Source organism: Halyomorpha halys, unplaced genomic scaffold (assembly GCF_000696795.3).
Source record: "Halyomorpha halys isolate HHAL.00 unplaced genomic scaffold, Hhal_1.1 Scaffold1217.1, whole genome shotgun sequence".
Lineage (NCBI taxonomy): Eukaryota > Metazoa > Arthropoda > Insecta > Hemiptera > Pentatomidae > Halyomorpha > Halyomorpha halys.
Genome location: NW_027108416.1, coordinates 311,601 through 324,622, shown reverse-complemented (window position 1 = coordinate 324,622; position 13,022 = coordinate 311,601). Strand labels below are relative to the sequence as shown.

General features: G+C 27.7%; 1 protein-coding gene across 1 annotated transcript in view; it reads left to right on the top strand.

Annotated features, from left to right (window-relative positions):
* Nucleotides 1-13,022, top strand: part of LOC106688823 (senecionine N-oxygenase) — a gene marked incomplete at its 5' end in the record, with an annotated part of 92,900 nt that overhangs the window by 28,270 nt on the left and 51,608 nt on the right.

The window sequence follows — 13,022 nt, the reverse complement described above, 5'->3', positions numbered from 1 at the left end:
CTGAAATCAAATAAATAAGAAAGACAAGGACAGTATGAAATGAATCAATCTCAGCTGAAATCAAATAAATAAGAAAGACAAGGACAGTATGAAATAAATCAATCAGCAAGTAACGTTCTTTTACAAAAGTCAAAACTTCTCAAAAGACCGAGAATAATTCAATGTACAATTTTTGTCGTGGAAATGGTTTAGAGAATAAGAATTTCAAAACGAATATTATAAAAAGTTTAAATAAAATAAAAACAATAGGCATATTTAAAAAAAAAATGAAATTGAAGATTTATAAAAAAAATAGAGAAATATATACTTTCTTTCTTTTCTTTTCTTTTCTTTTTTTTTTTATACAGAATTCAGTCTATAGGCATTTATTAAAACATTCTCTCGAAAAAATTCTCGGAGAGCTTCCATTTCTATATGACCCTTCTTCCCGGACTCATAGCGGATACATTAATCCTCAGCTGGCTCATGAGGCCATCCATTGTGCTTCCAGTCTTGTAGCATTGATAACCGCATTGATAGATGGCTGAAGGATTCTTCTTAGATTTATCTTTAGCTTTTCCACGCAATGGTCTAAATCTTCATTTTTATCTATAACATGGAAAATGGTAATTAATAAAGCAATTTATTTTGCTTTATTTTGTTATTATTCTTTATTCACCTAACCTATTTAAACTGGCATTAGAATACGTTATTTAAAATACCGAAAATGGTTTAACTTTAGGTGGTAAATTACCGGTGCTTGGGTATGCTGAGGATTTGGTATTATTGGGTAAGGAAAAGGAAACTATAAAACTAAATACAATTAGGATGATAAAATATGGTAAGGAACTAGGTCTCGAAATAAATACGGATAAAACAAAATATATGTTTAGCAGTGGAAATGGGAGCGATTTCGGTGATATAGATATAGGAGGAAATATATTTCAACAGGTAGATAGGTTAAAGTATTTAGGTTCTACGGAAACTAGAAAAACGAAGAAATAAAACCTAGGTTGAAGGCGGGAAATGCTTGTAATTTTTGTATATCGAAATCACTTAGTTCGCACATACTGTTCAAAAACTTAGAAGTCGGAATTTACAAAACCTTTTTTATCCTATATTATCCTTCCCATTTATCTTTCTGGATGCCAAGCGTGGCCTCTTATAAGGGAAGACCAGCACCAGGTTTTTGAAAATAAAGTATTTGGACCGAAAAAGGATGAGCTTAGAATTTAGAATGCTTCACAACGCTGTATCGAGGGAACTTTATCCGGTAAATATAATTCGGGTTATAACATCGCGGCGAATAAGATGGGCATGTAAGGGTTTAGGGCTTAGTAACGAGCGGATCCCTAAAATGTTAATTAATACTAAACCGACGGGTAAAGTTCCGAAGGATATGCCGAAACGTAGAGGAGAGCTTTAAGACTGATTTAGTCTTCAGGTTCGCTAATCCTTTATCATAATTATTATTATTCGCTATTTTCTGAGCCGTTGGATACAAAAGAGTTCGAGTCGGAAGTTTCATAATATTCAAAATTTTGTAATGAATAACAGATTTCTCTGTTAAGGAGCATATGTGAGAAGACAGAAGCATATTTAATTAATTTAAAAGCTTTTGAAGTAAGTTGCACTTAAGTAACTAATTAATAATAATTATTATTTATTTTTTATGAAAATTAATTTTTATAAGTACAGAATGCTTTATACCATTTTCGCTCTCAAAAATTCGTAATTATTGTTATAACACTTTTCAGTATTATTCTGAATTTTTAGCTAGGCCCATATGTTGGAAATTTATCCATGAAAAGTGTGTGTTTTTATAGATAAAAAATACAATTTCTTTCATTTATCATTATGAAAAGGATGTAATAACAAGAAGTTTCACATTCTTCGATTAGGTTCCAGCGACTCTATTATTGCTAGAGGTACCCAGATATGGTCAACTTCCTGGACAAGTTGATAAAGTTGGAGGGAATTTCCGTGAAGGAATTTTGGAGTTGCTAAGGAAAAGAAGTTTGTAGCTGAATAAAATTAATTTGTTTTGTTCATTCCTTGTACGAGAAGAATATTAAAAATATATTTTATATAAATTATTCTATTCGTATATTTATCAGGTTTTGTGTTAATATATTAATTCGTTTCCATTTTCAATTCTCTTAACTGAAACCATATTTCAGGATCATAATCAAAGGAGAATAATAAAATTAGAAATTTATAAAGATATTAATTTTTTTTTTTAAATTACAATTAAAAAAAATTTCTTTAGCAATATTCTTACTTTCAACAAAAAATATTGTTCGTTTATCCTCTAATTCAAAACAGTGAACTTTATAATGATGTATTTTCTGTTGATTGTAGATTCAATGTGAAGTTCGAGGGTGGAATGGAGTAATAAAAACAAATATGTGAACATTATTTTATTTGTGCCTAAATTTTAGGTCTTTGTAAGAGTTAAAAACAATAAAAAAAAAAAAAAAAACAACAACGAGAGAACTAGTATAATAAGCGAAAATAACAAAAACAACATAACAAGAAATAAAGAAGATAACAAATAATATTATAAGAGGGTTATAATGAAGGATACCTTAATGTAATAATGGAATAGTAAGAGTCCATATAAAAAGATAACAAGGATTAAAAATATCAGAGAATGAAAAAAAAATTACAAATCAAACAGTAATGTACTTAATGTAAAAACATTGAAATTAAAATAATGAAAAATTTCATCAATAAAATAAAATATGTTTCACTTATTTGTGTCCATTTCTACTCCACTGAACGCATTCCGATCAGCTTCTTCTCACAATGAGAAGAATTTTGAGAAAATGTCCTCTGGGATCTGTGGATCTATGGACCAGCCTCATAGAATGGGTATCCTTACTTGAGTAAAAACCCGGCGTTTCAGCGAGATTCTGACCAAATCACCTCCTTGCACAAGCGTTGGTCTACTAACAGTACTTTTCTTACAATGTACTGGAACCCTAACCATACAAGGGTTGTAGCTATACAGATTTAATTCAATAAATAGAAAATGAGTTTATTCATTATAGGACTTATCAGATGGTTAAGAAATTTTTATAATAGCATTGATACATACACATATATGAAAAGAAAATATTTTTTACACTTACCAGTTGTGTTTGCTACTGCTTTGTTTTTTTTTTCAGTAGTTTCTCTTATGAGTTTGCCTACACTTGTTAGGCTTTGTCAATATTTGCGATATCAATGGAGTGGCACTCAGCTCCTCTCCTCGAGATATATCCGATATAGAGAGTATCCTAATTAATACGAGTGGGGAGTTGATGCTCAAGGCCTGGTCCCTTTCTCGAGACAGTTTGCCGTTGTCATTCTGCGTGGAAGGGCCTGCCTACTTGTGGTGTCTATTGCTGAGTCGATTAGTGTGTATTAGTTTGCCACCAATATACACAATTATACATCAACAGGAAGGCGATCATAAAATATTATTACACTTCGGGGTATGGATATTACTTTATTACACTTATTTTATTAATATACTTATTTATCAATTTTTTTCTATAAATTTGTAAAATAGTTTTTTAAAAAATATATAAATTGATATATATTTTTTTTTTCATTTTAAATGTACATGATCCATCTCAATAATTAAACTTAGGAAATAATCACGTATAATTGAAACTGTAATTAAAATAAAATTTTTTCGTAGAAAAATTTGTACTTAGATGATTTAATCCTTAGATTACTATATTATATTGAATACAGTTGTTTGCAGTAAAGGACTCCAATGGCTGAAATTTTTTTTTAAAAAAATACAGTTAATTAAAATATTAACACACTTATTTTTATTATAGTAATAAAACTGGTTATTAAATTTAAGTTTCATTTTCGAAACGGTTGCTTGGTTTTGAGTCAGTTGGGGGGCGTGGTCCTACTAACGCTCTTAGTAAAGCTTCATAAACTTTATTTTAAAAAATGTTTTAAACTTTTTAAACATTTTTTAAATATGCCCCTACAACATAATTATATAAAATTCATTTATATATATCACATAATGAACTATTAGTCGGTGTTCTGTAAAAAGGTAGAGTTCAACAAAGTTAATATATTTTCTTTTGGAGAGTAGGTGTTTTTTTTTTTAAATGGAATACCCATTTTTACTAATTAGTTTAATTATGTGAAACACAATCAGGGACGTTCCAGATTCTTAAAATAAATCAAACACATTGGAGATATTTTATCTAAAAACAAGTTTTTAAATCACGTAAAATACTAAATATTCTCAAAAATTGTTAGATTCTGCCTTTTTATATAACATCTACGTCTTGATATACAGCTTCGGTTTTAGTGTTTAAAACAAGTAAAAAAGTAGTTTATAATTTCAAATCGTTAGAAAATTAAATTTCCGATAGCAGTTACTACAACAATTTTAGATACAAAAATATATTTTAATTCACTTCAAGAGTTATGGACAAGTTTAACTAAATTATTAAGAGAAAATATGAGTAGTGTATTATTTTGTATAGCAATGAAGACTATCGCAGTAGCATATCGTGTCCTTAATTGAATCCACATATGGAAGAGAGAAACAAACATTGTTTTTTATGTTGTGTTTTCTAAGCTATATCGATATTTTTTTTAATTTCTCAGCAAAAGTCTATGATTCTTTATTCATATAATAGTGATCTAGAGGAATACGTAGTGGGTATTAAATTTATGTAGACAAAACAAATTCAAGAAAAAATGAAATTTTCAATTATTTTGTCAAACAATCTCACCAAAATTTTGGTTGGTTCATAATTACCTTTGTTGGCCAATTCTAAACCTCTTTTCTATTTTTTTATCTTACGCTGAGATTTTAATGGATCATTAAGTTCGATTCTTCCATCATCTGTTGGTAGTTTTAAGAATTAGAAAAGCGTCTTGTTCAGTGAGTATTCAAAGGACTGTTTTGGTTTTTAAAACTTACCACAAGTAATAAATGGATCGAAATTCAAGACTCTGAAGTTTAGTTTAGGTATAAAATCTTGTTTTGGAATTAAGGTTGGGATATGTCACTTGTTTCACAACGATTTTTGGGAATCGTCACTAAAGGGGCGTGGTCTGACACATGCTGTGCCTTTGTAAACTGTTTATTAAAAATATCACTATTAGTAACAACTTTATATTCTTTCTTAGTTCATTTTTAATAAATAAATATCAATTAAAAATGATTCAGGAAAATCTTTTAGACTATATTGTACCCTCAATTTGTTTTTGTGAAACTATTTACAATTCATTAAGTTATTTGTATGCTGTGGCTTTGTAAACTGTTTAGTAAAAATATAATTATTGCAAAAAAAATATTTTCTGTGTTAGTCCATTTTTAATTAATGAATATTAATCAAAATAATTGAGGAAAATCATTTGGGCCATATTAAATCCACGATGTTTTATTGTAAAACTATTATAGCTGTTATTATAAACTATTATTATTATATATATGTTAACTTATATATGACGTTTCTGCCCTAATTCATTAGTCAGTCTCAAATACAATTTACCTCACCACAGTTACACTGCCAAAATATATTCTCAAGCATACAACAAATATATTAAGAATTGAAGTACTATAATAAAAATTAAGAAATTAACCATATCTTTCAGGAATGTCTATCTATATATCACCTCACGCTTCAATTATTTTTTATTAAATCAGAATATATCAACAATTAATTTTTAAAATCTTAAAATTTTCTGTCCCAAATATAAAAAAAACAATAAGAACCAAATAGCGTTGATGGCCAGGGAGGCTACGTCATTAAACTTCTTAAAATGCTTTCATTTTCAACTGTTATTTTATAAAAAAAAGTAATTTTTTTCGGGGACTTGTATTTTAAAATATAGCAAAATGTATGTAACGTTTTCCATTTCTCTTTTACATTTCGTTAGATTTTCGGCCATTTTGGCCGAAACGTCATGATGTTAAAAATTTAGATATATTATGTAAAACTGTTGTTGTTATATAATTTTATAACAAAAACTAGTGGGTAAGAAGGTCTAAATGATTTTCTTTAATCATTTTGATTGATAATTAAAAATATTGAATTGAAAAATTACAAAAAAAAAAATTCACTATTAGGTATGTACCGGTGTGAAATAAATTATCACTACATAGTTAGTATCCAATTATCTGTATCTAATTTCCATCAGTTACTTTTGTTTATGCATTTTAAAAGTATTTTCCTCGGAATATCTTCGAAATAAAATATTTAATAGAAATATGTAAAAAAAAATGATAATTTTAACGAAAGGAAACTTTCAAAAAATTAAATAAGGTGACAATAAACATTTAAAAAGAAACGTGTAAGTATCATTTTACTGGAGAACCTTTGGCTAAAAGATATTGGAAGACTGTTCTTCTGGAGTATTGAGAAATAAATAATAAACTTAATTTCCTAAATTTATGAATTTATTTTTTAACAAGTAATATAATATTTTAGTAAGTTCGCAATTTCATCTCAAAGAGTAATTATGCAAGTGAATGCATAAAAACCTTTTTAGAGTTCTAAAAACCAACATGAAGTTTGGTATAAACTTGTGTAATAATTTTTCTATGAAAAACGGACTAAATATCATTTTATTCTAAATTGTTATCGACCATTTGCCATTTTGTATTAAAGCGACAATGGTTGATATTGCTTTGAACGTTCTTAAATTATTAATGAAATAGTGCCATCTATAGAAGCTAAAGCATTTTTTTCATAAAAATGAGGCGATAAAACCTAAAAGACAATTTTTATTTCTTATTTTAAAGTCACATAATAAGTCATCAGGGAAACAGGGACATGTATATTTATACGAATAATAATAAACTAACAGCTAATTAATTAAATTAACTTTCTTTCCAATTTCATGAGACTGGTTATTATTGTTTAAATAAAATAAATTGTATCCAATTTTAGTCTCAAAACAATTTATATTTCTCTATAAATCTAACGTTCGGCCATTTGGCCATCTTCAAGGACAATCCTAAATAAAAATAAAAAACCACAGAAATTTAAAAAAAACTTTTTGCAGGCTATTCTGCCCAAGTCAATAATTTCAGTCCAAAATTACCCTATCATGTCAATTCTTTGCATTAGATTAAAACTTTTAATCACAGTCAATTTGCACTATCATACTTTATCACAAAACTATTTAGATTGTTGAACATAATGGTATTGATAAAGTATAATGGTGTAAATTAACTGATTAAAATTTTTAATTTAATGTGAAAATTTACATAATAGGGTAATTTCGGACTGAAATTATTGACCTGGGAAGAATAGCCTTCGTAAAGTTTTTTAAAATTGATGAGGTTCTAAATTTTTATTTAAGATTGTCCTTGAAGATGGACAAACTGGCCGAAATGTTGGACTTATAAAGAATTATCGATTATTTTGGGACTTAAATTGGATTAAATTTACTTTATTTAAACAAAATTAACATTTAATTATAAAATTAAACAGGTGAGTTCTTTCGCACTCTGATACATACAAATTATCAATTAAATGCTTATCGATACCGGTTATTTGGGAACCGGTTACAAGGCCACCGAAAAAAAAGAAACTCCGGGCAGTATCGATTTGTCGAGTTATATCCTTTCTTGATTTTGGTAAATTTTTTTAAAAATTTATTTATTGACAATTACAACTGTATTTTCATAAAAACACGTCTAGTAAATTTGGTTTTAGATTATAATGGTACAGGTATGTAGAGAAATTACCATTGGTAACAATCAAATAAACATTTCTATATTAAAAGATCTCGAAGCCCTCTTCTTTTCTGGTTCCTCGGAGGATTGTCAGGAATGGAAGAGTAAGCAAGGTTTGGATGGTTATAAAGTTTATAATGGAATGATTGATATCTGGTTCGGTCTAGTTCGGTTAAATATGGAACCTAAAGGTATTTATTATGGTACGATAAATCTTAAATTTACCCTAAATTCTTGTTAATTTCTTACTTTCACTTACTTATATATGTAATATGCGGTAAAGGAAAGTTTTGCGATCGTGTTAAATTTCATATGCCAGTTTTCGATGGAAATACATGTTTTGAGTTTGCCTTAGTCCAAAAATAGTCTCGCAAAATAGTTTCTGAACAGTCTAAGTAAAAAAAAAAAAAAAAAGACGTAAGAAACTTAAATTACATTTAAAATTGTTGTAGTTGTAATATTTATATATAAGATTGTGCATAAGAGGATGGTCTAAGTGGCCGAAACGTTAGACTTGTAAAGAAATAAAGATTTTATAGAATTTATTCAAATTCTTGAAGCTGGTATTTATCTATTAAATTAATCAAATGGTATCCCTATTAAGTCTTAATACTCTTTATTATATCATTAGTCCAACGTTTTGGCCAATCCTCAAGGACAATCTTAAATATAAATCCACACCTCACATCAAAATCCAAAACAAAAATTGTTTTACAGGCTAGTTTGCCTAGGTCATCAAATACAAGTCAAAATCACCCTATTATTTTTAAAAAAACTTTAATTTTAGATTAAAAATACACTACCCACTATTAGATAAGCAAACCTATAGTGGACAAACATATAGTTTATATAGTAGTGGGTAGTGTATTTTTAATCTAAAATTAAAGTTTTTAAAAACAAAATAGGATGATTTTGACTTGTATTTGATTTCCTGGGCAACATAGGCTGTAAAACATTTTTTTTTTAGATTTTGATGTGAGGTGTGAATTTATATTTAAGATTGTCCTTGAGGATTTACCATTTGATTTATTTAATAGAGAAATAAAGATTGTTTTAAGACTTAAATTGGATAAAAATTATTTTATTTAAAACAGTCTCAAGAAAGAGAAAAGGTTATATATAATGAAATTAAATGTTTAAAGCGGGTATATTCTTGGGATGTGACAATTTTTTTCTCGATAAAGTCAACTGACCGAAACTTCCACTATAAAATATATTTTCAAATTTTTCGATATTCTCGAAAACAACTCTAACGATTTTGATTAATTGATCCATTGATTGGTTTCAACGTAAGTACAATTGATCTTTTATATATGAGAGATCTTATCCTAATTGAAATATCTTGACATGGCTTAAATACGTATTTTTCAAAAATTCTTTTTCTAAAGTACCTTTTATTTTGTTTATGTAGAACAAATTAACAGTTTTAATTGCAAGTCATAGTACGTCATGGATAAATAAAAACTATTAAGGAATTTTAAGAATAACTAAAGCAGAAAAATACCAGTATCTTAGACATTGCAGCTTCGTTATCAATGCTGAACAGTAGGGTTTTTGGCAGGAACAAAAGCTATATCCGTTATTATCTCATGAAGAAACACTACAAGAGTTCAAGAGCCCAACAGGAGATAATAGTCAGTTACTTCACACCAATTTTTTACTTAATTGAAACCTAAGTATAATTAATAGTCTGATTAATATTAATAATTAGTATTAATAAATTGATGAGTCTGCTAAGTATAGGTAGGGGTAATAAAATATGGCGGCTGTTTCAAAACCTTAAATTTGTTAATATTTCATTTATGTTTTCACAGTATTTCAGCAGTAATTATATGACCCAATAGTTTAGGAAGTTTTAATTTCTCTAAACTATATATGAAGTATAGAAGGTGTCTTATATTAAACGGCTTAAATCCTTTTCAAGGCCAAATGGATTATCTAATAAAAAAAATACCAAAGGAAGAGGTGCAGGTTTGCTTCCATATCTTCGTCAACTATTTTTTACTTTTTAATTACAAAACGACCTCTCCAGCTGACGCGCGATCAAAATTTGGGGTTGGCGGTAAACAATTTAAAATTTTTTAATATAATATATTTTAATGCTCTTATTTAACGAAATTTAAAAGTTAAAAAAGACTCCTCAAAATGCGTTTCGATATGCCTAAAATTTGAGGATTTACGCCATTTTTTGATCTTATATTTTAATTATTATTATGTCTCAGTCGTTTCATAAAATTGAATGTCGAGACCTGATAATCGGTTAGAAACGTTTTCGAGTTTTCATATTAATACATTTGGGTGTCTATATCATAATGAAGGGAACATTAATTGTAGTAATTTAGAATCTTTAAATTTAATTATTATTATAAGTTTAACAATTTATTTATTAGTGTAGTTTTTCTATAATTGTTGACTATTTTTTTAGATTAAAATATAGTGGAGACAGTATTCGCTAGTCACTCTGCCTCAATTACCATAGTGATTAATCCTTAAGGTATTGGATCTCTTATGTTTACGAGTGCATTGATTTGCAGCTAGTTGCTGATACGTTCAATATCAATAAGATATTGTTTTATGGTGACGAGTGAATGACACGATATTGCTCTGTTGTCCTCAATATGTTAAAATTGGAAATGTTCACAAAGAAAGAACAAATATCTCATACTTTATAATTAATATTGTTATTGAATTTATTTTTCATTTGTTAATTTATTAAAAATTTTAAATTCATACAATAAATTCCCCTTTTATAATTTAGGAATTATTTCAGAAACTAGGTTTTTGACTTTGAAAGAAAAAAAAAATACTACATCTACAAGCACAATAATATTTTAAAAAGAAATGGAGAGAAAAAGAAATGTAAAATGTCATGTCTAAAGATACAAATAAATGAAAAATAAAAAATAACTTAAATTTTAACAATATAAAACTTCTTAGCGGGTGCTTTCATAACTTTTTAAATTATTATTAATGAAAGAATTAAAAATTAGGTGTCATCTGCAAATCTGAAGTTCTGGCGTAAGACAGCCATGGGTGTCATAATTAAAAACTAACATCAGTGGTTAAACTATGCAAGTGGAATTAAAATTTTTTCTGATAAAAGCATTAGAGCCGATTTATATTGGACACTCTGCATTGTAAGGTAAACAATTTCGAATCTTCTTTTTTTTCAACAGCGTTTATAAAAAGTATAGGAATAATTGAAAATCTTGTCCTATAATTTATTCAATTTTGCTTTAACCAATGGCATTACTATATTCCAACGAAAAGTCAGACGTAGTGTAGAAAGTGGGGATATCTCACCGGTTACAAATATATTATAACCTAAGTGGGATGGTAGAATGTATTTCGTGTCCCACCAGTGTTTGAGTCTTACCTCCTTTTGTTTGGAATTCCACAATAAACTTATTCCACTGATAAATTTCTCTGACCTATATGGAAACAAAATTAAAATAATAAAATAAAAACTCTCAAATGGTTAAGGAGCATTTTGTAAATAAAAAATTGTAAAAGTAATCACATCTATTGTTAACAGGAGAAATCAATATATTTTCAAAATATTTTGGTATTTTAACTCAAACTAAATGTATTCACTTTAGTTAAAAAAACCAAACAATAATATTTATAAACAATTTTCAAAAAAAGTTTATTCATGAAAAGTGGATAGAATAATTTTTGATAGTATCCTTAATATTTTTATTAATCAAGGTTAAAGAATTGAGGAATATTCTCTCTAAAGCCGATATATTCACTTTTTGAAAATTATTATTTATAAAATATGATGAGACCATCTCATGAAGATAAGTAAAATTGAAATTGATAACGTGACATTTAGATGATAGAGGAAAATTTTAATTTGAACTCAATAATATTTAGACGTGGAATTTCGATTAGTTAGAATTAGAAAAACCTAATTTATGATTAGTGGGTATAATCTGATAGTATACTTCTAATTTTTTTTGATAAATCAAGCCTAAAAAAAAATGGGTATTATCTCGTCAACTGTTATATCCACTTTTCGAAAATTATTATTTAATAAATATGATGATACTACCTCATGTAGATATGTAAAATTTGTATTGAAAATATTAATTCATAAAACGTACTTGGTAGGAAAAAAATTCAGTTATGAATCAAACTCAATTATATTTAGACGTAGAATTTTAATTTTTCATAAACATTTATTTTTTAAAAGCGGATATAATAACTTCTTCTCCTCGCCAATACAAATAATAATACGTAATTGTATTAATAAAGTTAAAGAATAATTTAATGTTAAAATATTTTGGAGTAGACCTGATGACATTTGAAGTTGTAGTGGTCCTTCAGTAGTTACCCGCTCTGGAGTGTTAGCTGAGGGCCAGGGCACTTGTGTTCACTCCCTGATGGATGACCTTAACCCAAATCCATTTCAACGCTTGCAAATTGGCATTATAATCGATTTTGAAGATTAAAGGCAAAATACTATTTGTTCAAAGCTGATTCTTGTTTATGATATCTTTATGACTCTAAATCTCAGTGTGAAATCAGAAATGTCTTAGATTCCTACACGGTTTCGTGAGATAAGATATTTTCTCGCTACTATCGATTGGAAAAACCTTCAAAATTCGTAATAAATAGGAAAAGGGTTGAATTTATATTTCATGCTTACTATATTCGATTTCTGGCACTCTGCCAAATGTATCCCGTTGAAAATATAGTTTTTAAAAACTGTTAGGATCGATTATGTAAAGAAGTTCTTGAACAAAGTATTATTTTTCTTACTCGGTTGAAAGCTTAAGGTCATTTTGTTTTCTTCTTAAACAATTTGTTATGTGTCGGAGTGTATAAATCCGTTTGGCATGGTTCATACCAGCCTCGAAAATTCACAAAATTTACCTTCTTTAACGTCGATTGTTTTATTCTTTACCCCACTCCCTGTTATATCGTTAGTTCCAATAATTCTATCAAAAATAGGTTATTTAAAAAGTTCTGAAACCATTTTCTAATAGTTTCTGTTCATAAAAATACTAGTATCAAATATATAACCGACATAAATGGAATCTATACTGCTGGTTTGCTTTTATAAACAAATAAAAATTTAAAATGTATTAGAAAATATTTATTAAAATTATTAGCAGATGTTTGTTCGATGAGATGGATTGCTTGCACCGGGCTTCTGCAGTACATGAGCAAAGAAACCTGCTCAAGCAGGTGACAATACAATCACTCTGCTTAATAGAATGATTATGATACAGCTAAATATATATATAATAAATAAATTAAAAATATTATCGCAATTATAATAAAATAAATTCGTAATAAATTATTAGTACTAAAAAAATTCATT